Genomic DNA, 26,801 nt, shown 5'->3' with positions numbered 1-26,801 from the left:
TGTCATCACCTGGCACAAGTATATTGATGACATTTCGATATTTTGGTCTGGAACTCGGGAAGAACTCGAACGGCTGGTTAACCTACTGGCTACTAATGATTACAATATATCCTTTACTATGGAGTGTAGTCAATCCAAAATCAGTTTTTTGGACTTACAAATCCATGTGGACTCTGATGGAACTCTTCATACATCTCTTTATCGAAAACCTTCTGCGGGCAACACTCTACTACATGCAACTAGTGCACATCCGCAACCCCTTTTGGATAGCATTCCATATAGCCAGTTTCTCCATCTTAGGAGAAACTGTACCCTTGATCATGATTTCTATCAGGCATCTAGAGACCTATCTGAACGACTGTATCAAAGAGGATATAGTCATTCCTTACTCAAACGAGCTTTCAATAGAGTAGTCAAATTGAATAGACGGGATCTCATTCATTACAAACATCCTCCAAAAAGTCAAATCAGTCAGTTCGAGTTATCACTCAATTTTCTCAACAACACATGCAAACTAGAGCTATTCCTTAAAAATATTGGCCCCTACTGACAGCGGATTCCACCGTGAATAAGTATATCAAAACCTACCCCGAAATCACTTATGGATGGGCCCCTTCCATGAGAGATCAATTAGTCACGAGTCACTATACACCTAAACAATCTGTTAGGACCTCTAATAATGGCACCTTTTCCTGCGGACATTGTGATATTTGCCCTTTCATCATTAACTCTAAAACAGTAACTCTTCCTAACAGACAGATTCAGTCCATAAAACATCGCATTACTTGTAACACCACTGGAGTGGTCTATTTGGCCCTATGCGCCTGTGGATGCTTTTACGTTGGTAAGACGAAGCGTCCATTTTTTAGACTCATTAGGGACCACATTATGCCACTCCATAAACAATTGTCCACCACAGCCTTAAACAGACATATTGCCATTCAACACAATTTCGATCCAAATGTAGTACGATTTGTGGCACTTGAACACGTCCCCATGCATGTTCGAGGTGGCAGTATTGACATTCCCCTTTTGCGATTAGAAACTAGGTGGATACATAGTTTAGATGCTAGGAAATATCCTGGCTTGAATGAATACATCAGCTTTAAATCCTTTTTGTAAGGATATTTGATATTGGTTTACATTCTTTATTATTATTATTTTTCTCAAGGTTTTTATGGGTCCTCTGATTTACTTGGCTCTTATGTGAGGTCCCTCTTTCCCTCATTTTCGATCTCCTTCCGCTTTTTCACCACGGCTACTACTGCCCTAATAAGCCCCCCTTTTCGATCTTATAGGCCAAACACTGGTAACAGTGCCCATTTGCTCCTCCCCCTTTTTTGTATAATATGGTAATATTCATTTATTGACTTTCCATCAATTTGTACCATTGCATTTATCCTTTAATCTATGTATCAAATTATTGTTCATTTCCCCCAACTTTCTGTATTAATGTAAATAAACATGGTTGTAAATATAGTTTTTTCTTTATATATGTCAGCACACTGTCATTATTTTTTTTTATTTTATTTTTCTTTTGCAGGTAATGTCATGCATTCCATTTTTCCATGGGTGCATGGTTATTTAAGCGACTTGGCTTGGAGCATGCTCAGCGGTTTTCTATTCAGTTTTGCCCTCTCAATGTTTCCCAACTTATTAATCCTCTGAATTGCTGCCTGCTCTGTGTCCCATTCGGCCGTCAGCCCCTCCATTGTGTTGGGTCACTTCCATCGCAGCCCGTGGCTGTATGGACACCCAAGGGCTGGCCTTCATAGAAGGCCAGCCCGCCCTCCAGCTCGTCATCGCCTCCCCGCCCACTCCATCCACCACAACGCAAATTCTCCATCTGCATGCCCTGCCCCTGGAGGTGTATGTTGGACATATACTGTCCTCCCGCGCCTCCGGAGGATCACAGGACATCATGGTTGTTGTAGGCAATCGCGGTAGTTAGTGCCCAGGCGCACGGGCCATTTTCTGTCCGCTCCTGGTTGGCTGAAGTATTTGGCCAATCAGGTGGGGGGCTTTAAATAGGTGAAGCAATTGTCCGTGATTGCGGACACACTGGGACGCTACACTGACCGTACTGAACAACAAGGTATATTCGCTATATGTTTCCTCATATGCAGTGATAAGATATCACAGCACTGATTCACTTTATTACCTTGCTTCATTAAGGCACTTTGGCCATACCCTTCTGGCCCATACACCACATTGGATGTGGTACATTACATACCCTCATCATAACCAATGCTCCATTTGAAAGCATCCGATTTCCCTGTTTGCAGCTTAGTCCACTCAGCTGATCCAACAGGTAGGATTTATTAGTGAACTTTAGCATTTGTTCTTTAGATGATCAAGGAAATCCTTTGCTTTTTTACTCTTAGCGATTATTACATATATTCCTTTTTTCATTCTATTTAGTTTTTTCAATCTACATGACCTATTAGCAGCAGTGATTGATTTACCCTCATCGATCCTTTTAGCGTCCCGGTCCTATCTCGTTACTTATACACTTTTGTTGCTGGTGAGTACTGAGGACCCTTTTGTCCTTCTTCCCCCTTATTGTTGTAACTGAGCTACAGAGCCTTTCTTAATAATAATATATTTCCACAGTTATCCTCCAGGACTTTTTACTAAGCCCCCTGCAGCCACACTAAGGCAGCGAGGAGCTGGCCCCCACTTTGTAGGTTTCCTGTGCGGCCCCCTGGTGGTTCATTGGGCAGGTATGTGCGATTCTTAGTTGATACTAATTCCATCTTAGCTGGGACCTATTGATTGGGCGCTACCGTGTAGCTTACATGCACTTCTGTTGATGGTTTGCATGACGTTGTTCCCTGTATTTTGTATAATTTGTATTTTCTGTACACTTTATTATTAATTTAAAATTTTCTTTTGTAGAATTACAACCCACTATATCCCCTGAAGAAGCCAATGTATTGGCGAAACTAGTAGGGATTTATTCAATTCCTCCACTCACTGGTTGTAATATATTTGTATATGCTCCCATATGTATTTGTACTGTAAATGAAATGCATTTACTTTTTTAAATAATCTTTGTAATAAAATTAATTTAATTTTAACAATACCATGCATATAAGCCTTTAAAATTAGCACTTTTGATTTCTCCCATAGACAATGCATTATAGCCACGAATACTTTTAAATGACTTTTTTCCTTTAGAAATGTCATTTTGCTCTCGGACTGTTCTAAACACGAGAAACATGCGCCACTTTACAGACCACTTTGCAAATACTCCCAAAATCAAATTTACTATAGTTCCCTGAAACCAAATAGTGCCCAAACCCTTATGCCGCATACACACGAGTGGAATGTTCGACAGAAAAAGTCAGACGGAAGCTTTTCATTGTCTATTCCGATTGTGTGTATGCCTCATCGGACTTTTTTTTGAAAATTCTGATGGACTTAGAAATGGAACATGTTCTAAATATTTCCAACGGAACCAATTCCTATAGGGAAACCCGCTCGTCTGTATGCTGTTCCAACGGACCAAAAACGACGCATGCTTTGAAGCAAGTACAAGACGGAAGCTATTGGCTACTGGCTATTGCACTTCCTTTTTCTAGTCCTGTCGTATGTGTTGTATGTCACTGCGTTCTGGACAGTCGGACTTTGGTGTGACCATGTGTAGGCAAGACCGCTTGAGCGTAATTCCGTCGGAGTTCCGTCGGAGAAACCTTCGGAGTTTATTCCGATGGCAAAACCGGTCGTGTGTACAGGGCATTACTCTGCTAAAACCTGGAGAATTGCATGTGGAAATATTGTTTAGAGCATGATATAATTGGCCAAATAATACTGAAATATGCGGTATATTATTTAAAAATAATCTGCTTTTAAACTGTCTGAAAAAGTGATTTCTACACTGAAACATCTTTAAAAGTCCAAGAAGAGATAAATTCCCCGTTTTTGTACAACTAGGTGCCAACACAACTGAGCATGCTCAGACCTGCAAATAGCTCTCATCTTAGCTCCAGTGTCTTCTTTACAAGGCGCTAAAGTAAATACCAAAATGAGCGCTGAGTTAAAGAGCATTTTTTGGAAGTGAAAATCTGCACTATTATAGTTCAATCCAAGTTTTAGCCATTGATTCTAATGGAACAATTGTAACTTTCACAAATAAATCCTTTTAATGTTAAGATGAAATGTATCTTTCTCTGAAATAAATTTTCTTTTGCAACATTGTTGCTTCTACTTTGTTTTTAAGAATGCTAGAATGTGGAATGTTTTGATGTTTTGGTAAAATATATTTTTCTCTGTCACTTTCACTTGTTACTCTCCATCTCATAACAATCTTTACCCAAACTCACACAGGTGTCTTTACAAAGCACAAACAATACCATTGCTGATGCAAATTTAAAAAAGAGTCACAATTTTTTGTGCTTTTTATTATTTCCAAATAGTCATAATTTGAGCCCAAAAAAGTGTTATATGTGTACCAACATCAGAAATCAAAATGTAATTCCCAAAAATTTGAGGGCAATATCACTATTCTAATTCTATACTGACCCACAAAGAGCCACCAAATATCACAAAATAAATCAAGAAGAATAACTCTTGTGTAATGTAATTCCATCACCTGTATGTCCAAATAAATGCAGTATTTATGTGTATTTATGTGTAGGAGGTTTTCATATTTGGCAGCTCCGTGGCTTAGAGGTTAGAACTTCTGCTTAACATCCCTGAGCATCTGGGTTTGATTCCCAAACATGCTGCTTCATGTAGAGAAGTTGTCTCATCTCTCAGGCCCTAAAACCAAATGTAGTATTTATGTGTAGAAGGGTTCCACCACCATTGTAATTCTTGCCAGATACACTATCCAATCAAAAGTATTGGGATGCCTACCTTTACACACACATGAACTTTAATGGCAGCCCAGTCTTAGTCTGTAAGGTTAAAAATTGATTTGGCCCACCATTTGCAGCTAAAACAGATTCTGGGAAGGTTAGGAAAGCTGTCCATAAGGTTTAGTGTGTCTATAGAAATGTTTGACCATTCGTCCAGAAGTGCATTTGTGAGGCCAGGCACTGATGTTGGATGTCTCTGCTCTAATTCAGCCAAAAGGTGTTCTATCAGGTTGAGGTCAGGACTCTGTGCAGACAGTCACGTTCCTCCACCCCAAACTCATCCATGTCTTTATGGACCTTGCTTTGTGCAGTCATGTTGGAACAGGAAGGGACTATCCACAAACTGTTCCCACAAAGTTGGGAGCATGAAATTGTCCAAAAAGTCTTGGTATGCTCATGCCTTAAGAGTTCCCTGCACTGGAACTAAGAGGCCAAGCCCAACCCATGAAAAACAACCCCCCCTCCACCAAATGATTTGGACCAGTGCACAAAACAAGGTCTATAAAGACATGGATGAGTGAGTTTGGGGTGGAGGAATTTGACTGGCCTGGACAGAGTCCTGACCTCAACACAACAGAACACCTTGGGGATGAATTGGAGCAGAGACTGTAAGCCAGGCCTTCTCGTCCAACAACAGTGCCTAACCTCACAAATTCACTTGAAAGAATGGTCAAACATTCCCATAGACACATGGCTAAACCTTGTGGACAGCCTTCCCAGAAGAGCTGAAGCTGTTATAGCTGCAAAGGGTAGGCCAAATGAATTTTGAACCCTATGGACTAAGACTGGGATGCCTTTACAATTCATGTGAGTTTAAAGGCAGGCGTCCCAATACTTAGGCTAAAATATCATATATTGCTTGTGACACTGAGCATGGCTATGGACTTAGGGCTGGTTCAGACCACAGAGATGCAGAGAATATGTGTGAGGCTGCCTGCTGGCTAAGTGGGTAGCACTTCTGTCTAGCAGCACTGGGGTTGCTGGTTCAATTCTCCCAACATCCTAATATGTATGTCAAAGTTTATATGACTCTCCCTGTGTGGGTTTCTCACTGCAATCCAAAAACATGCAAGCATTTTATTTGTCTCTTGTCAAAATAGTCTCAAATGTAAGAAAGTTAGTTTTGGACTTTATATCGGAAGCTCATTGGAGCCGGGGACTGATGTTAATGTTTGTTAGCACTAATCGTGCCAAGGGACTTGGACATTTAAAATTGTAGTTGCTTACACTGCACAGGTACATATGCTTAGAAAACGGTTGCTTTGTTTATGTGCATGCAAATGGACTTCGATCTTTAGCCTGTAGTTGGAGATTTGATGCACATAGCCAAGGGCTAACACAGCTGCAAATAGTGTTTGAACAGATAGATTGAAAGATACTGGTGGGCGTGTACTTCTATTGGGCGTGTGTCAGTGTGCTAACAATACAACCTACCTTATATAAAGGGCTGCAGTAGGGGAGGTTCATTTGGCCTGAAAAGGCTAGGTTTTTTGCTATGAATTGGGGGGGGGGGGTGAAGGAATGATATTGTGCCTATTGACAAACGCCCAACTGGGGGCTGTTTGCTGAAATTCTTGTGCATTTTTTCAATCAAAAGTGGGTTTATGTGGCCATGCTGTCAATGTTGTGTGTGTATTGTTCCTGTCTGACAATGCAAACATGGTTTGGGAGCATGTGCTGAACTTCTACTCTTTGATCTCATTGCTTAATCATGTACACAGAAATGCAGCTTCCAGCAGAACATGGTCACCAATGTATGAATGTGTGTGGATTTGTGGGATGGTGGTGGGTGTTATATTTTGAACATGTGGCTTTTTTCATATTATTTTGGAATGCTTTGTAAGAATGACTGTTAAGTATGTTTCTATAATCTTGTAGATAAAAATGTGATGTATTGACCGTTATACACTGAAAGTAAAGATGTGTCCACTCTAAGGTTTAGACAAACTTTAGATTGTAAGCTCCAATGAGCAGGGCCCTTAAAACCTAATTGCTAACTGTTTTGCTAAATGTAGCACCATGTATCCTGTAGATTTTTTTTTTTTGAAGCTAGTAAATGAATGTACATAATTTTCTTTCTGCTGGCAAAATAAAAGTAAATTATTGAGCGTGTTTGTTGTTGGGTTTTTTTTTCTTTCTTCTTTTTAATTAGTTTTGGGGGTGATGGTTTTGGAGAAGTGCAAAATCATTAACATCTTGGGCTGCTTTCACACTGGAGGCACTTTACAGGTGCTAAAAATAGCGCCTGTAAAGAGCCTCTCCTCTCACTCCAGTGTGAACTGGCCCTGACCCTAGGTTCTCACACCTATGCTTTTTTTAGTGTGTTTTGCAGTTTTCAGAAACACTCTACAGCCCATTTAACATGGTTTGCTATGGTACTAGTTCGCATCTATGCATTTTGTGGCCAGTGTGTTTTTGGAAACGGTCGGGGACTTTTTTCATACGATTTGCGGGTAATAGATTTCAATGGAACTGCATAAGAAATGCAACTGTTGCATTTGTGATGTGATTTTTTATGTGTTTTGCGGTTATTTTTTTAACACTGTATACAGCTGGTTGCTAACCGGGGGGGCGGGGAAGCCAGCTGTCGCATCCTTAACAACCAATGAATCTTCAGCTGCCAGCGGCTTCCCCACTTACAGTACAAAAAAATGCCAGCCAAAAAAAATTGCTGAAAAACTGCATGGGGTCCCCCCAAGTCTTTACCAGGCCTTCAGGTCTAGTATGGACTCAGAGGAGACTCCCCAAAATTTATCAACAATGGCGAGATGTTCCCTCCATTACCAGGCCCTTTGGATCTGGTATGAATATTAAGGGGAACCCTGTGCCATAATTTTAAAAAATGGCGTAGGGGTCCCCCCCAAAATCCATACCAGGCCCTTCAGGTCTGGTATTGATATTAAGGGGAACCTTGCATCAAAATTTTAAAAAATTGCGTGGGGGTCCCCCCAAAATCCATACCAGGCCCTTCAGGTCTGCTATGAATATTAAGGGGAACCCTGCACCATAATTTTAAAAAATGGCATAGAGGTCCCCCCCAAAATCCATACCAGGCCCTTCAGGTCTGGTATGGATATTAAGGGGAACCCTGCACCAAAATTTAAAAAAATTGGTGTGGGGGCATGGTCACTTGATGACATCATCAGCAGACCCCACCCCCTTGTGGGGCGGGGTCTCGGAGTCATGTCATCTGCCCCGCAGCATCGGAGGTGGTTTGTTTTTTTAATGTTCAGCGGGAGCGGCGGAGGAGAAAGACCGGAGGACTGACTGAGGGAAGGACAAGCCGGAGGAGGATGGAGAACACCAGAGTAAAAAGCGGAGGAAGGTGGAGGAAGAAGCGGGGGAAGGAAGAAGCCAGGGAAAGATGGAGAAGATCAGAGGAAAAAGCAGGGAAAGAAGAAGACATTTTTAATAAAGGAATTGTCGAAAACCAGCTATTGTCTTTTGTCACATTTTACTGCTTTGTGTGGTGAATGTGTAGGGGTACAAAGGGGTACAATGTACCTGATATCCATTCACATAGGGGGACGGGATCTGGGGGTCTCCTTGTTAAAGGGGGCTTACAGATTCTGATAAGCCCCCACCCACAGACCCCCACAACCACCAGTCAAGGGTTTTGTCCCCATCAACATAAGGGTCTGGTATGGATTTTGGGGAGGCCCCTACGTCTTTTTTTTTTACATTTTGGCGTAGGGTTCCCCTTAATATTCATACCAGACCTGAAGGGTCCGGTATGGATTTTGGGGGGACCCCTACGTCATTTTAAAAAAAAATTTGGTGTGGAGTTCCCTTTAATACCCATACCAGACTCAAAGGGCCTGGTATGGACTGGTGGGGGGAACTCATGCCGTTTTTTTCTTTGATTTTAACTCGGGAACTGGTAATTCATTACAGCCGCAAGCAATTTTTATATGAAATGTTTTCCTTTAGAAATGTCATTTTGCTGCGGTACAGTAATAAACAAGGGAAAGGTGCGCTACTTTACAGGCATAGTATAGACACCCCCAGGCACAATAATTTTTTTTTTGAATTTGTAATTTTTATTGTTTCACTTTAAGCATTATTAAAATCACTGCTCCTGAAAAAACGGCCGTTTTAAAAACATTTTTTTGTATTGATACATGTCCCCTGGAGCAGGACCCGGGTCCCAATACACTTTTTATGGCAAAGAACTTGCATATACAGTGGGGACGGACAATATTCAGACCCCCTTCAATTTTTCACTCTTTGACCCTAAGCACACAGCTAAAATAACGACAACAACTCTGTGACTGTTCTTGAATGACCCAGCCAGAGCCCTGACTTAAACCCAATTGAGCATCTCTGGAGAGACCTAAAAATGGCTGTCCACCCACGTTAACCATCCAACCTGACAGAACTGGAGAGGATCTGCAAGGAGGAATGGCAGAGGAACCCCAAATCTAGGTGTAAAAAACTTGTTGCATCTTTCCCAAAAAGACTCATGGCTGTATTAGATCAAAAGGGTGCTTCTACTAAATACTGAGCAAAGGGTAAGAATACTTAAGACTATGTGATATTTCAGTTTTTCTTTTTTAATAAATCTGCAAAAATTTCAACAATTCTGTGTGTTTTTCTGTCAATATGGGGTGCTGTGTGTACATTAATGAGGAAAAAAATGAACTTAAATGATTTTAGCAAATGGCTGCAATATAACAAAGAGTGAAAAATGTAAGGGGGTCTGAATACTTTCCGTCCCCACTGTAAGCTTTGCAGGTTCGAGCCCCATGACTTCCACTATTCCCGCATATGTGATCTGACAGGCATCTTTGCCCGCAATAGTGCTGCTTTCCATTTGCACTAGCACTCAGTTTCTGAGAGTTGAAGTCTTATTGGCCTTATTTGGGCGCTATTTTCTGGGATTGCCTCTGCGATTTTTATTTTTTGCGATATAAACGGAAAAAGACCGAAAATTTTGAAAAAAAATGATATTTCCTGTCTTTTACTTTTTGTTATAAAAAATCCAATGAACTCAATTTTAGTGATACATTTAGGCCAAAATGTATTCAACCACATGTCTTTGGTAAAAAAAAAATGTCAATAAGCGTATATTTATTGGTTTGCGCAAAAGTTATAGCGTCTACAAACTAGGGTACATTTTCTGGAATTTATGCAGCTTTTAGTTTATGACTACCTATCTCATTTCTTGAGGTGCTAAAATGGCAGGGCAGTACAAATCCCCCCCAAATGACCCCATTTTGGAAAGTAGACACCCCGAGGAAATTGCTGAGAGGCATGTTGAGCCCATTGTTGTCACTAAATGATATATTGCTCACACGTGCCATGGTTATATATGGGTTTACACCCCAAAATACATTCTGCTGCTTCTCCTGAGTATGGGGATACCTAATGTGTGAGACTTTTTGGGAGCCTAGCCGTGTACAGGACCCCGAAAACCAAGAACTGCCTTCAGGATTTCTAAGGGTATACATTTTTGATTTCACTCCTCATTACCTATCACAGTTTCGAAGGTCATAAAATGCCAAGATAGCACCCCCCCCCCCCCCCAATGATCAAAGATATGGGCAGAAATCAGCACCAAATGAATTAAGGTAAATATGGCACCAACATCCCTAGAAATTATAGAGCAATTTTGCTGGAGATATAGGACTTTAAAAGGTGCACCATATAGAAATTCACTCAGACTTAATATACAAATTATTTCTTAAGAAAAATATTAAAAAAGGAATACAGTTTGATCAAAGCCATAGATATACACACACTGCCTATTGTTTACAATGAGATACTGTAGTCACATACATATTTGTATCACGACTCATGGCCTGGACTCATCTTCTGATAGAGGATAGGATAATAAGTTGATAATGTCATATGTTTCCCGATTCACAGCAGATGTGGAATTGGGACAAGCTATTTTAAAAGCTGACTTGATGTACGCATAGGGGTAGGTGCAACCAGTGGCACCCCTTTAGAATCAATGGTATTAGAATTAAAAATAGGTTGCTGTACGTACGTCCATAGAAGGACCTGGTGTGAATAAACTCTGTTCAGTTATTTGTTGGTCCCGCAGGCACTGAAACTGGATTAATGTTCATCGTAGGTGTGGTTAATGTCATTAATGTGATTAAGTTCTTTAGCAGTCACTAGGGTGCTAGGAATTGTTCGGTTCTGTGACCATTGTGAGTGTGTTTTTTTGTCCTTATTAGAGGTATGTGCCGATCTAGGGTGTCCCTGTGAACCTGCCTCACTGTCATTTTTTTCTTTTTCTTGATGCACCATTGGGATGTAGTGATAGGAGCATATGATGCCGAGGACATAGATAAAGTGTCTGACTCAACGAGATCCAAATTGGCCCCATTGACCCCATCTTGGAAAGTAGACACCCCAAGCTATTTGCTGAGAGGCATGTTGAGTCCATGGAATATTTTATATTTTGCCACAAGTTGTGGGAAAATTACAAACTTTTTTTTTTTTTGCACAAAGTTGTCATTAAACATGCCAAAGGCATATGTGGAATTACACCCCAAAATACATTCTGCTGCTTCTCCTGAGTACGGAGATACCACATATGTGAGCCTAGCCGTGTACAGGACTCAGAAAAAAAACAATTGCCACCTTCAGGCTTTCTACGGGCGTAAAATGGTGATTTCACTTCCTCGCTACCTATCACTAGGGATGAGCTTCGAGTTCGAGTCAAACTCATGTTCAACTTGAACATTGCATGTTCGACCGTTCGTCGAATTTCGAACGTTATAGGCCGTTCGCGCCAAATTCGAGTGGCATGTCGCGGCCCATAATTCACTGCGGCACCGCAGTGCATTGCTGGCTGATGATTGGCCAAGCATGCACATGCTTGACCAATCACAGCTCTGTCTGTACAGAGAGACGTAATTGGCCAAAGCCAGGGTGGCTTTGTCCAATTATGGCTCAGGGGGTTTGGTACACGCCCCACACTATATAAGGCCGCCTGCGTGGCAGCCTTGTGCAGTGTGTTGCGGCGGCAGCAGAGAGATAGACAGAGAGACAGTGTCATTTGATTTAAGTTAGATAGAGTAGGGAGGAAAGTCAGCTAGCTGCACTTACAGTGTATTGTGTATATATATATATGCATCCTAGGTGTTGTGTGTATATATATATATATATATATATATATATATATATATATATACACATATACACACTGTATTCAGTTTAGCTACATCCGTTCCTGTTATTCTCTTCCTACTGACAGGAAGGCAGGTGTTTTTACAGTATTTACAGCTACCTGAAGAAAATTGCTGGTGTTCTTCTGATCCTACTAGTCGTATTAGCTACAGTATTTACAGTTAGTGTAGCGCGTCCTCTGCACAGTGTGCACCTAAAGCTACCTGAAGAAAATTGGTGGTGTTCTTCTGATCCTTTTAGTACCGCAGGCAGCTGCAGTATTTACAGTTAGTGTAGTGGGTCCTCTGCACAGTGTGCACCTAAAGCTACCTGAAGAAAATTGGCGGTGTTCTTCTGATCCTATTAGTACCGCAGGCAGCTGCAGTATTTACAAGTTAGTTTAGTGTGTCCTCTGCACAGTGTGCAGCTAAAGCTACCTGAAGAAAATTGGTGGTGTTCTTCTGATCCTATTAGTACCGCAGGCAGCTGAAGTATTTACAGTTAGTGTAGTGCGTCCTCTGCACAGTGTGCACCAAAAACTACCTGAAGAAAATTGGTAGTGTTCTTCTGATCCTATTAGTACTGCAAGCAGCTTCAGTATTTACAGTTAGTGTACTGTGTCCTCTGCATAGTGTGCACCTAAAGCTACCTGAAGAAAATTGGTGGTGTTCTTCTGATCCTATTAGTACCACAGGCAGGTAGCTGCAGTATTTGCCGTTAGTGTACTGCGTCCTCTGCACAGTGTGCACCTAGAGCTACTTGAAGACAATTGCTGTTGTTCTGATCCTATTAATACCACAGGCAGGCAGCTACAGTATTTACAGTTAGTGTACTGTGTCCTCTGCATAGTGTGCACCTAAAGCTACCTGAAGAAAATTGGTGGTGTTCTTCTGATCCTATTAGTACCACAGGCAGGCAGCTGCAGTATTTACCATTAGTGTACTGCATCCTCTGCACAGTGTGCACCTAGAGCTACCTGAAGACAATTGCTGTTGTTCTGATCCTATTAATGACACAGGCAGGCAGCTACAGTATTTACATTTAGTATCTCTTCCTACTGACAGGAAGGCAGGTGTTTTTACAGTATTTACAGCTACCTGAAGAAAATTGCTGGTGTTCTTCTGATCCTACTAGTCGTATTAGCTACAGTATTTACAGTTAGTGTAGTGCGTCCTCTGCACAGTGTGCACCTAAAGCTACCTGAAGAAAATTGGTGGTGTTCTTCTGATCCTATTAGTACCGCAGGCAGCTGAAGTATTTACAGTTAGTGTAGTGCATCCTCTGCACAGTGTGCACCTAAAGCTATCTGAAGAAAATTGGTGGTGTTCTTCTGATCCTATTAGTATCGCAGGCAGTTGTAGTATTTACAGTTAGTGTAGTGTGTTCTCTGCACAGTGTTAACCTAAAGCTACCTAAAGAAAATTGGTAGTGTTCTTCTGATCCCATTAGTACCGCAGGCAGCTTCAGAATTTACAGTTAGTGTACTGTGTCCTCTGCATAGTGTGCACCTAAAGCTACCTGAAGAAAATTGGTGGTGTTCTTCTGATCCTATTAGTACTGCAGGCAGGCAGATGCAGTATTTACAGTTAGTGTACTGCGTCCTCTGCACAGTGTGCACCTAAAGCTACCTGAAGACAATTGCTGTTGTTCTAAACCTATTAATACCACAGGCAGGCAGCTACATTATTTACAGTTAGTGTAGTGCGTCCTCTGCACAGTGTGCACCTAAAGCTACCTGAAGACAATTGCTGTTGTTCTGATCCTATTAATAACACAGGCAGGCAGCTACAGTATTTACAGTTAGTGTACTGTGTCCTCTGCACAGTGTGCACCTAAAGCTACCTGAAGAAAATTGGCGGTGTTCTTCTGATCCTATTAGTACCGCAGGCAGGCAGCTGCAGTATTTACAGTTATTGTAGTGCGTCTCCTAAAGCTACCTGAAGACAATTGCTGCTGTTCTGATCCTATTAATACCACAGGCAGACAGCTACAGTATTTACAGTTAATGTACTGTGTCCTCTGCACAGTGTGCACCTAAAGCTACCTGAAGAAAATTGGTGGTGTTCTTCTGATCCTATTAGTACCACAGGCAGGCAGCTGCAGTATTTACAGTTAGTGTACTGCGTCCTCTGCACAGTGTGCACCTAGAGCTACTTGAAGACATTTGCTGTTGTTCTGATCCTATTAATACCACAGGCAGGCAGCTACAGTATTTACAGTTACTATATGAGCGCTGCACTGCTATATTTTAGGTACAAAAGTACTCCTACCATTTCACAAAAAAACTGTCAAAAATGTTAAAAATGACAAGAGGCAGTTTTTGACAATTCCTTTATTTAAAGTCTTCTTTTTTCCAACTTCTTTCTTCTTTCTTCTGGGGCTACTACTAAGTATCCTAATGCTGATTAGTGTCACAAATGACAGCAGTATAGTGATCAAAGAAAAATATGAACACTGCACTGGGTGACACAGTGAAAGGGAGCGAAAGGGTTAACTGGGGGGTGATCGGGGGTGATTGGGGGGTGAATTATGTGCCTATGTGTACTGTGTCAGCGTAGTGTTGGTGCAACTCACGTTTGGATGTCCTCTTACTGGAACGGAAAAGAGTTCCACGAGGGGAGATGACATCACTTCCCCTGTCTGTGTTTACACTTACACAGGCAGGGGAGGATTTCATTTGTCAGGACCGCTCAGCAGGTCCAGGCCAGAAATCATTGGCCTGGGCCTGGAGACTGATCAGTTCTGAAACAAATCCAGTTATCGCGGCCGCCGTAACATAACGTCGCTTCGCCCAGCCATGCCACTCTGCCGCAGTAAAACTGCGGTGACTGGTCGGGAAGTGGTAATAGTGAAGAAAGGTTTGGATCTCCTAAGGGAGTGAATCTATGGTCGGGAAGAGATTAAACCAAAAAGGGTTAACCTTCTATAACTTGGCAACAGTAGTACCTAAAATGGAGATTTGCAATCTCAAGACCAAGTAATCAGAAATATTTCTCGGGAGGTATTCAACCATATGCACCATAGACAGTGCCACTGAGTTACTCAAGCACATACTGTATCTATATGTGATAGACCCTTGTGTGAGGCAGAGTATCAAGAATAACACTTCCTATCACGGTATCTATTCCTCCACACATCAAACAACCCCAATTCTGAAACCAATCTGGCAAATGGAGTGGGGCCCAAAGGGCCAGTAGGCCTGTCCCCACGTGGTACAAATTTGTCTTTACTTTTATCTAGGAGGTTATTAAAGTCCCTTAAAACCCATATGGGTACAGTATAATGCAAAGCCATAAATTGGGCCAGGGAGCTCAGACACTCCGGAGAAATATACATATTTGTTATAATACATACTACCCCAGCAATTTTACACAGTAAAAAAATACATCTGCCTTGGGGATATACCTGGGAATGTATCAAGTGAAACAAAATATTATTAGAAACAAGAATGCTAACCCCTCTGGAATAGGTGATACGGATCGAGTGAAACTGTGGTCTTGGTGCTGAAGCAGCAATAAGGTATTAGACTGGAGATGAGTATCCTGCAAACACACCACTGTATTAGAGTATGGCTTCAGTGCAGAAAACAATGCCACCCGCTTCACTCCATCATTCAACCCCCGCACATTCCAGGACAACAGGTTGTATTTAACTGCCATAACAACAGGCTTGTATCAATGACCCAAGTAAGGGAGGTTGGAATCCCACCCCCTGCCTCTAGAGTAGGGCAATACCATAGCATACATAACAGTAATAAAAAATAAAATAAAAATAGCAGCAACAGGCCCAGAGCTGTCCCCGGGTCTAGAGGAAGCCAGAGCAGGTAAATACCTGCAGGGATACCACATAGCAGGGTAAAGTGTCACACAGAGAGGCAGTCAATATGGATATGTAGAGAGCACACTGCAATAGGCCACATAGAGTTCCAGTGTAGCCGTCCATGGTTCATCCATGGGGGGAATAGCTCAACCATGCTGTAACTTGGAGCTACAAACCCCACAAAAAAAAGAAAAAAACAATAAGGGGAAAAAACAAAAGCCCTGGAAAAGGAAAATGCAGCACAGATGTACACGGGGGCTCCAACGTCTCTGGAGAGTCCAGTAATCTGAAGGAGCTTGCAAGTCCACTAACAACAGTGGCAGCGAATCGAACAGGGTAACATGAATTCTTTAACACCTTAAAGGAGCAAAGGCCAATGATGCAGGCAAGGAAGATATCCTTTTTAATAAAGCAACTGGGCATAAAAGTACTGTATTTAGGTCGCCGCCATTCTCCTGAAGATATGCTCCATATGATCCAGCCAATTAGCAGTAGCATTCAGGTTGTCAAAGAAATGGGTTTTGTTGTTGGCAGTCACTTACAGTCGGGCTGGGTATAACATGGCGTAAGTGACATCAAAGCACCACAAATGCTTCTTGACTTCCGTAAACTTGGCCCTCCAGTGTTGTAGTTCAGCAGAAAAGTCAGGATAAAACTAAATCTGGACGTTATCCCTTTTCATTACCACACCTTTTGTTCTAGCTAGGTGCAGGATAGCATCTCAATCTTTAAAGTTCAGCAGTTTGAACAAGAAGGGTAGTGATAGTTCAACCAGGCAGGGGGGCCTTGCAGGCACCCAGTGGGCCCATTCCACAGCAAACATCTGTGAGAAAGATTCTCTGCCAAATACTTCTGTAAGCCATCATTCAATAAATGTGACAGAACTTTTCCCCTCAGCCTTATCTGGTATTCCCACAGCTCAGACATTATTCCTTCTCAGTCTATTCTCCATGGCTTCAAATTTTGCTTCATGTGCTGAAGTGAGTGATTGCATGTGGCGCACTTCATGCTGTAATGGCACCATATCATCCTCAACTGTGCTCATGCAACGCTCCAGACCTGTCGTGCGATCCCTCAACTTCTGCATATCTTGCCTGACTAGTGTTAATTCCAGTTTAACACCCTTAAGTTCAGATGTTGTTAGGGAATGTAAAGTGTGATTGCAGTAGGTTACTGTGGCCAGTATGTCCCAGAGCGAGGGTCCAGGGTTTTCCGGGCCCTCTATGTTAGGCTCATGATTAGAAGCCAGGATGGCTGGGGTACTCACAGTGTCCCACATGGCGGACTCCTCAGGGTCCTCTGCCAAGTTTGGATCCGGTTCCTCCACGGCAGGCATACCCACCACCAGTGCAGACAACGTGGAGATCAGTGTGGCAGGAGTGTCTTTAAAGTTTTCTTTAGCAAACTGTTTCTGTGCTGCTTCCTTGGCCAAGCAGGATAGATGAACACTATCTTGGGCAGCATGGTCCGGCGCTACTGGCAGGTCTTTACCCCTTCTGGACATTTTGGTGGCAGGCGAGACTATCACCGGAGGAAGGTCAAGTGCTTGCTGTATACATAGAGATATATAGGTTGAATGTGTGGTGTGGGATATAGAGGCAATCAGGATATAATACAGGAGACTCGGCGGAGAGATCAGTCACCACGTCCTACTCCACGCCCCTAAGTGTAGCTTTAATGTCTTCTGCTATTTCTGGAGGTTTAAAGGCTGTGCAGATTTATGCCTGAGGGGCTGAGGCTGGAGGAGCACGTGGTGTTTGTGAAGGCCTGAGTAGAAGCCAGGGCCTCACGTGGCTGGGACCAGAAGATCTCAGGGATACTGCGGCTCTGCAATCTGGTGTCTCTCAGCAAACGGGACCGGGTGGGGATGAGATCCCTAATGTTTTTCTCATGTCTGCTGAGGATAATGGCTCTGCTAGGCTTATGAAAGCACCTCTGTGGATGGGAGCATGGTAATTAAGCTGCCATCAAGGTCGGGCACCAAACCACGCCTCCCCTCCTTCATTTTTCTTTTCGTGCCACTTCAAACCTCCTCAATAGCAAAATGCTGGCTTCAAAAACATCTGTTCTGCTTAATGTTAAGAGGGTCAATGGGAGACTTTCAAATTCTGAACAAATTCTGAATTCTGTTCGTTAGAGGAGAGAGTATTTATTTTTTCCATAGGCATGCTGGTAGTTCAGAACATTTAAATAATGATTAACTAATCAAAGCAAAGTTAGGAGGAATCTTTCTGTTCTCCCCCTGGACACACAAATGGTACCACAATATAAAGCAGTGACTTCTAGCTGTGTAAATCAGCCAAGGAAAATTACAAAATCGCATCTTCACCTTGCTTGCCTTCATCAAGGGACTCTACAGAAAGCAGTGTTGTACAATAATTTTCTTACATAAACTACAGTATATCACTTCTTTCTCCCCTTTAGGCAAAGCAGCAGCTAGCTGACTGAAGAGCTATACACATCCTTCCTGACACTGCAATCACCAGCACTGCCACTTCAGGATTCTGCTATGATTACAAAATTAGCATATGATATGTGGTTATACGAAATATGGATGCCACTCTTTGGGTAAACTTTGTTATTCAGCTGTCAGTTTAAAAGTTAACTTTTTTCAGAGGCTCAGATTAGGTGCTATACTGTTAAATTAAGACTACACTGTTAGGTGCTACACTGTTAAATTAATCAGATTACTGAATGTACATATACACTTTTGTGGGAAAAAAATAGCAAAAAAAAAAAAAAAACCCCGCACAATTGCAACACACGTCATTTTGTAATTTAATTTTGTTAAAAAATTACCTTTCATTTTTAACCTGCAGCACTGTAATTTTCTGTAAAATGCAATTCCATATGGCAACCTGAAGGCATTCTGTACACAGATAGAGAGAGCTGAGGGGAAACCAGGACAGTGGTGACACTACCAGGGTCGCAAAGGTCACACTTCAGACTGTGTCCTGGCATTTAGCCATTGTGGGCGGGCCTGCTGCGGGACCGTAAGGCTCGGTCCACACTGCTGCGACCCCAAAGTCATGCAACTTGTTTGTGATTCTGATTGTAACTTGCTTGTGATTTTCTTGAGACTTTTGTAATTTAACACTGCAGTCTATGGTGATAAAATTGAACCAAAGTCACAGAAAAGTAGTGCAGGAACCTTTTTTAAATGTGTTTTGACATGTCATGTGACTTTATGCGCGCAGTGTGGACTGAGGTTTATAAAGGGCTCCATGATGGTAGTAAAGGGCCCCGGGATCAGTGGGAAGGGCCCCAAGACCAGACCAGTTTCTTGCACTGGGGCCCCGAAGGTTCTAGTTACACCTTTCTTGCAGACTTCAGCAGAGCATTTCTCTGGACTAGAGCAGCATTTGGTAATGAAGGCCAAAAAGGTGAGTATTTTTAGATCTTTATATAGCAATAGTAGCAAAGAAATTATTGAATACGTATGGGGAAGGTTTCTATTAGAAACATATGTCAGTGGAGGGTATCATCCTAATACAAATGTATCTCAATACATACAATATCTCAACAATATAGACAGCAGGACTTTATAATACCCCTCCAGTAGACACCAATAGATCCAAAAATATTAAAAAAGTAAAAATGTTATTTCTAACAGTAAAACATATATAAAGTCACATATTCCAAATGTAAGAGGTAAGGTTGATGCGTTTTGTGGGAGTACCCACTTCTTCAGGACCTCCTATCTCTTGAACAGATATTAATGATCGATCAAAGAGAAAAATCTAAAAAACCTCCTGTTCCAGCGATACCCAGAGGTTGCTTTGTCGGCACCAGTCCACAACCTGCAGTATAATACAGGGCCGGGTCTGGGAGACCCACACCGCCCTTCAGCTTAGGTCATAACAGCAACGTTATGCTAAGGTGTGGATGTTTACCCTGCCAAATGAATTTGATAAATACAGAACGCACCGCATGAAAAAAGGTTTGAGGTATTTTTACCGACAGAGTCTGCAATAAGTACAGGAGTCTGGGCATCGCGATCATCTTTAGTACGTTACAGCGGCCAAACCAGAAAAGGGCCAGAGAGTCCCACTTTTTAGGGTCATTTGCTAGTGTTGAAAGGAAAGGCTGATAATTGAGAGAAAGCACATCATTTAGGTTTGCAGGAATTTTTGTTCCCAGATATTGAATCGAGTGGGCAGCCCATTTGAATGGGCAAAAAGAGCGTAAGCTCTCTCTGGTAGCATCTGATAGGGAGATATTTAAGGCCATTTTTGTAAGTTGACCTTGAATTTAGACAAACTTCTATAGCGTTTCAGCTCCTGTAACAAGGAGGGTAAGGAGGTAAGAGGCTCAGTAATATAGAACAGTGTTTCTCAACTCCAGTCCTCAAGGCGCACCAACAGGTCATGTTTTCAGGATTTCCACTATTTTGCACAGGTGATTTGATCAGTTTCTTTGCCTTAGTAATTACCACATCCATTTCATCTAAGGGAAATCCTGAAAACATGACCTGTTGGTGCGCCTTGAGGACTGGAGTTGAGAAACACTGATATAGAATAAGAGGTCGTTGGCGTAAGCCGCCACTTTCTGTTGGTATTTGCTGGCTTCAACTCCTCGATGGACGGGTTATTTCTGATATGTTGTAGAAAGGGCTCCAGAGTGAGAAAGAATAGTAAGGGGGACAGGGGACAACCCTGTCTGTTGCTATTTGAAATGGAAAAAGCGTTTGAATCGTAGCCGTTTACCCAAACCATAGCAGTGGGATTCTGATAGATGGCTGAAATCTAAGACAAGATGGAGTTTGGCATTCCCATAAATTTGAGTGTCTTTTGAGAAAGGCTCAGTCCACCCTGTCAAAGGTCTTCTCGGCGTCTGTGGACAGGAGCAGAAGGGGAATACAGGAGCGTTTTGCGGTCTCTATGATGTTCAGTGTCCGAATAGTCCCTAGCTTCTCTAGTCCGAATAAAGCCGACTTGATCTGTTCCAATTAAGCGATGTAACAAGACATTCATCCTAGAAGCCGGGATTTTGGTGAATTTTTTTTTCACATCACAATTCAGAAGAGAGATAGGCCTATAGCTGGCACATAGCAATGGGTCCTTACCCGGCTTAGGGATCACTGAAATAGAGGCGTGTTGCATGTCCACAGGAAAGCTGTGTCCATCAGAGTTAAAGGCTGTGACGTAGTAAGGCGCCAAGGAGTCCTGGTACTGTTTATAGTAAGAGAGGGTAAATCCGTCGGGACTGGGAGCCTTACCAGACTGAGTGTCGACTATGGCCGACACAAATTCCTCTACTGTAATGGGCTTAGAGAGATCCTCACGCTCCTCCATAGTCAATATAGGGAGTTTGGATTCCATAAGGTAGTCCCTAATGTCCAAAGAGCATCCACAGAGCCTACATTAGTAGAGAAGTATAAGGAAATTTCCTTGAGATATCCAGTTTTGGATTTGATGTTGCTGGTAACCGTAACTTCATCTGAATTGTACCTTTGAGGTATTGCATCACTCTTTTTATTGCATTCCAGTCACGCTCACAAGGAGCTGAGACTTTCCTGCATAGTATGCCCACTGCTACGGCTATGTCTGGTCTTGTCACAGTGGAAACATATAGTAGCTTATCTTCTTCTCTCTCTATTTGGATTCCTAGATGGTAGCTAATGTTCCCTAGCTTTATGATTTCTAGCATAGCTTTCACGTGCTCACACATATGATGGCCTTTAACTATCCTCTGCTATCAACCATATGTGTGACGACGTGAAATCTATGCTAGAAAACATAGCCAGCTGCGTGCTATCGGAGATTTTTTTAGATTGGTTGAGAAGATAACTTCCATCTTCTCTCTCTATTTGGATTCCAGATAGTAATAGCTAATGTTCCCTAGCTCTTTGATTTCAAAATTTTCTTTCAGCTTGTGAACAATATGATTGTAATCCCCTTCTTGGTCAAAACAAGTTATAATGTCATCAACATAGGTAAGGATGTATATCCACCTGTCTTACTGATTCTTGGAGTAGAGACAGGGGTCTGCTTTACTTCTTGAGAATCCCTCTCTGGTAAGTACTTTGTTCACTTTCTCATTCCACATCCTTGCAGATTGCTTAAGACCGTAGATGCTCTTCTGAAGTTTACACACAAGGTTGTCTCCTTGCTCAAACCCTGGTGGTTGCTCCATGTACAGGTCTTTCTTAAAGCGGGATTCCGTCCTAAAAAAAAAAAAAATTAAAAGTCAGCAGCTACTAACACTGTAGCTGCTGACTTTAAATAAGTACTTACCTGTCCTGGGTGCCCGCGATGTCGGCCCATCCCTCGACTCTTGGGTCCCAGCACCATCACCCTAAGTAAGGGAAACAGGCAGTGGAGCCTTGCGGCTTCACTGCCAGTTTCCTACTGCGCATGCGCGAGCGGCGTGGTGCTCCGTTCTGTGAATGGCCCCGTGGTGTTCTATGAACACACACAGTTCCCAGAAGACAACGGGGCTGCTCACCGAGGAGCAGAACACACAGCGGAAGAGGAAGAGGCAGATTAGGAACACTGCCTAGCAACAAGGGTTTAGGTAAGTTTAATTTTTTTTTTTCAAATGTTTTTTTTTTATTTTTTTTTGGATTTTTGGTGATTTTTTTTTTTTTCAGGGTGGCCCTCCACTTTAATGTCTCCATATAGGAAAGCAGCTTTAGCTTTTAGGTGTTTGACTTGCATGCCCTTCCCGGCTGCAACACTAAGAAGCACTCTGATGGTAGAGTGTTTTTTTACGATGGGAGCAAATGTTTCATCGTAATCTTCACCAAATTTCTGGGAGTAACCTTTGACAACTAGTCTGGCTTTGTATCTATAGATATTCCCTTCAGCGTCTGACTTTACTTTGAAAGTCCACTTACTTCCTATAGTTTTGCGGTTAGGAGGGAGCTTTGTGAGTGTCCAGGTTTTATTTTCTTGAAGTGATTTTAATTCTTCTTCTGCTGCCTTTCTCCATTTAATGGCTTCACATTTTTACTGTTTTTCTATGTCTTTCCAGGATGTTGGTTCAAGTAGGCAGTGTGTTTTGACAGTGTATGATAGCTTGCAGGGTGGTATCCCCTAGTCTGATCTGGTGGGGAACTTGATTTAGGCCTTGTGTTCTGTTCTGACTCCTGCACAGGTTCTCTTTGATTTCTGACTGTTCTGACTCCTGCACAGGTTCTCTTTGATTGACCCTTTCTTCTGGTTTTCTTGGCATGTTCACTTCACAGCTTTCTGGGATCAGTGTTTCTGGTGATGGGCTCTCGTCAAAATAAACACTATGACTTATTGTCACTGTGTCAGTCTTTGGGTGTAGGATTCTAACCACACAATGTTCCAGGCACTGGCTGTATGGGGGAACTCACTGTCCACTGTCCCAGAGCCAATCCGATGCAGCCGTCATAAAACACATGAAGTGACTGAATTGAGTAGAAGAGATAAAGACAGCGCTATCCGGAACTCAATTAGGGTGTGGAGCCTCCAGTCAAACAGTGCTGAGCCGATGTAAAGAATAAACAGTTGTTTGGAAATAGGTTACATTACATACGATACCAGGCCGGTATAGATGAATTAATATGGGCTAAGGTACACTGGGTCTGGTGGGCAGAAGGGTGGAAATGATCCACCGTTACCACGGTACGGGGCTGTACAAGGGACGCGTGACATAGCATTGTGGATGGGGGAGTGGCCGCCATTTCGTTGGTAGGAAGCGCTGGACACTTTCTGATTGCCTGTACTATATTCACCACATGTGAGTTTTTTATCTACTGCTTTATGTCAATAAATTAAGCCTTCTGTTAGATGTTTGCTCAATGAGAGTCTTCCCCTTCTTTTCTCATGTGGTTACCAGGCTATACCTTTGGGAACTTTCCGCTTGGTCAATTGTTTACCGAGCTGTTTACACCTGGTTTGTCAGTGAAAGAGGGACCTCTCTAACGCAGTAAATCATATGAAGCAGGGATCCAACCAACCATACATCCTTATACTGTGTATATCCAATGCACTGGCGGTAAGAGTCAGTAATATTGGGTGTTGGTGACAGCTCTTCCTCTTCAGCTTTTTTTTGATGGATCTCTGAATTCTTTTTGATGGACCTCATAACCTAATTCATTAGAATTATTATATGATGAACTCATTGTTTATTATGACCACTCACTAGCTCTGCACCTCTCAGCCTCTACCTTTCTTATTGTATCCAGCAATATAGTGCCAGCAGCTTTTTATAATTTATACTTTTCTAGGTTTAGGTCAACAAATCATCTTCTTTTGATAACTAAATCAGTGCTGCAGCTGAATGGCGTACCTGAAAAGCAAACAATGGTAATGATAAAACATTAACTCAATAAAACAACTTGATTTTTTAATGCAATCTGTGCCTAAAAAATATATGCCGAAGCATGGAGGCAATCCGCTCCTAATGTTAGGAGCAAATCTCTCTTCCACCTTTGCCCCCTGCCCCCATGCTTCGGCATATACACTCTTTTTTTAACTGTGGTGGTGAAATCACCTCCTACAGCGCTGAAGTCAGGAAACGCTGTTGCTGTCAGTATATTTAAACCCCTGCTGCAGCTGAATGGCGTACCTGCTAAGCAAATGATGGTTAACAATAAAACAAAGTAACATTACAGTATAACAGTTATGCCCCGTACACATGGTCGGACATTGATCAGACATTCCGACAACAAAATCCTAGGATTTTTTCCAACAGATGTTGGCTCAAACTTGTCTTGCATACACACGGTCACACAAAGTTGTCGGAAAATCCGATCATTCTGAACGCAGTGACGTAAAACACGTACGTCGGGACTATAAACGGGGCAGTAGCCAATAGCTTTAATCTCTTTATTTATTCTGAGCATGCATGGCTCTTTGTGGATTTGTGTACACACGATCAGAAATTCCGACAACGGATTTTGTTGTCGGAAAATTTTATAGCCTGCTCTCAAACTTTGTGTGTCGGAAAATCAGATGTAAAAAGTCCGATGGAGCCCACACACGGTCGGAATTTCTGACAACACGCTCCGATCGCACATTTTCCGTCGGAAAATCTGACCGTGTGTATGGGGCATAAGACATACCATACCTGCAAAACAAATACAATAAAACACAGTAAAAATAAAACATTACAGTTATAAAATACAGTAACAATAGAGAGAGAACGATTGATATAGAACAATAGAGAGCGAACAACATACCGGACAATAGAGAGGGAACATAGAGAGAGAAGAAAAATAAAACAACAACTATTTTTGGCTTTTTTATTTTTTTTGTGTTTTGTGTGTTTTTTTTTTGCAGTTTTATATAAACTGTAAACTGTAAATGTTCCAGATTAGGGTCTCTCAAAATGTGATGGCCATCTCATCTTTTGAGACCCTGTGTGTGCCTAGGACTGTGCAATTCTGTACCCTACGCTAAGGCACGATTAAAACCTATGCATTTTTAGTGCTTTTTGCATTTTGCAGATTTGCACTACAGTCCATTTAACATGGTTTCCTATGGACCATGTGCTGTAGTGCAAATCTGCAAAATGCAAAAAGCACTAAAAATGCATAGGTGTGAATCAGGCCTAATACTCCACTAGTGTGTGGTAGCATTCAAAACAGTCACCAAAGCAAAGACCAGGTTGGTCAGGACAGGAGGGACAATAAAAGCGGGTGTCATGCCTATATCCGCGCTTTCTACAGACACAAAATCTTCCTTGGGGATTTCTTTGGGTAAGACATGGGGAAAATGCCTCCCATGCAGCCGGCTCACTGCATTTGGATTGGGAAGTTGGGCCACAGCACCGTCTGGAAACAGAAGGACTGTGATGATCTCTTCCTGCAATTTAAGGAAGGATCCAGTTCGTCTCATCCAGTTCGTCCTGTACCTTCGATTGGACCTTTTGCACATAAACATTCAGCAGAGTCAATTGAAATAAGTATAAAGACACTTTTTTATACCAGCGTCTGGCCTTACAGGGAATTAGGTATGGCGCCAACAACTGGTCGTTGAGGTCCACCCCTCCCATATTAAGGTTATATTCGTGGACACAGAGGGGTTTCTCCACAACACCAGTCACAGTAGGAATTTGGACCGTCGTGTTTGCATGAAGGTAGGACAGAATGAAAACATTCTTATTATCCCTCCACTCCACAGCGAGCAAATTATTACATCTCAAGCAGGCTCTCTCCCCCAGCCTAAGATGAGAATCTACAAGCCGCTGGGGTACGCCCCGGCGATTACAATGCACAGTGCCACATGCGCCAATTCCATGATCAAACAAGTGACTAAAAAGTGGCATGCTTGTGTAATAATTGTCCACATACAATCGGTACCTCTTTCCAAATAAGGGTGATACCAAGTCCCACACAATCTTACCAGCGCTCCCTATTTAGCCTTGGCAGTTCTCCGGCTCTACGTAACTATCTCTTTCCTCATAAACAATAAAACTATATGTATAGCCTGTTGCCCTGTCACAAAGCTTATACATCTTGACCTCATATCTGGCATGCTTGCTAGGAAGATACTGTTTAAATGACAATCGGCCAGAAAACGTAATCAGGGACTCATCAACACAGTCAACTTGATCAGGAGTAAACAAGGCTGCAAACTGTTGGTTGAAGTGGTTTACAAGGGGCCAAATTTTGTAGAGCCGATCATATTCAGGGTCACCCTGAGGATGACAGAGTTCATTGTTATTGAAATGCATGAACCGCAAGATCCGCTCGTATCGTGTCCTGGTCATGGAAGCAGAGAACACGGGCATATGGTGAACTGGGTTAGTAGACCAATATAATAGCAACTTGATTTTTTAAATTATGGCCATGAGGAGGGATAGGCCCAGAAGGTCTTAAATTCGGAGAATGCAATAGGTTTCCAATCGCTGGCAAGGGTCAACTGGGGATTAGCGGCGATGAATTGACCAGCATACAAATCGCTTTGGTCCACAATAGATCTATAGAGATCTTCCGTGAAAAACAGTGACAAAAAAGTAAGTGACATAAAGTCAACTGTTTCCACCTGAATTCCGGGTTGGCCAGTGAATTGGGGAAGTACA

The sequence above is a fragment of the Aquarana catesbeiana genome, linkage group LG06 (genome assembly GCF_042186555.1).
Source record: "Aquarana catesbeiana isolate 2022-GZ linkage group LG06, ASM4218655v1, whole genome shotgun sequence".
In the NCBI taxonomy this organism is placed as follows: domain Eukaryota; kingdom Metazoa; phylum Chordata; class Amphibia; order Anura; family Ranidae; genus Aquarana; species Aquarana catesbeiana.
Note: the sequence above shows the minus strand (reverse complement) of the source record.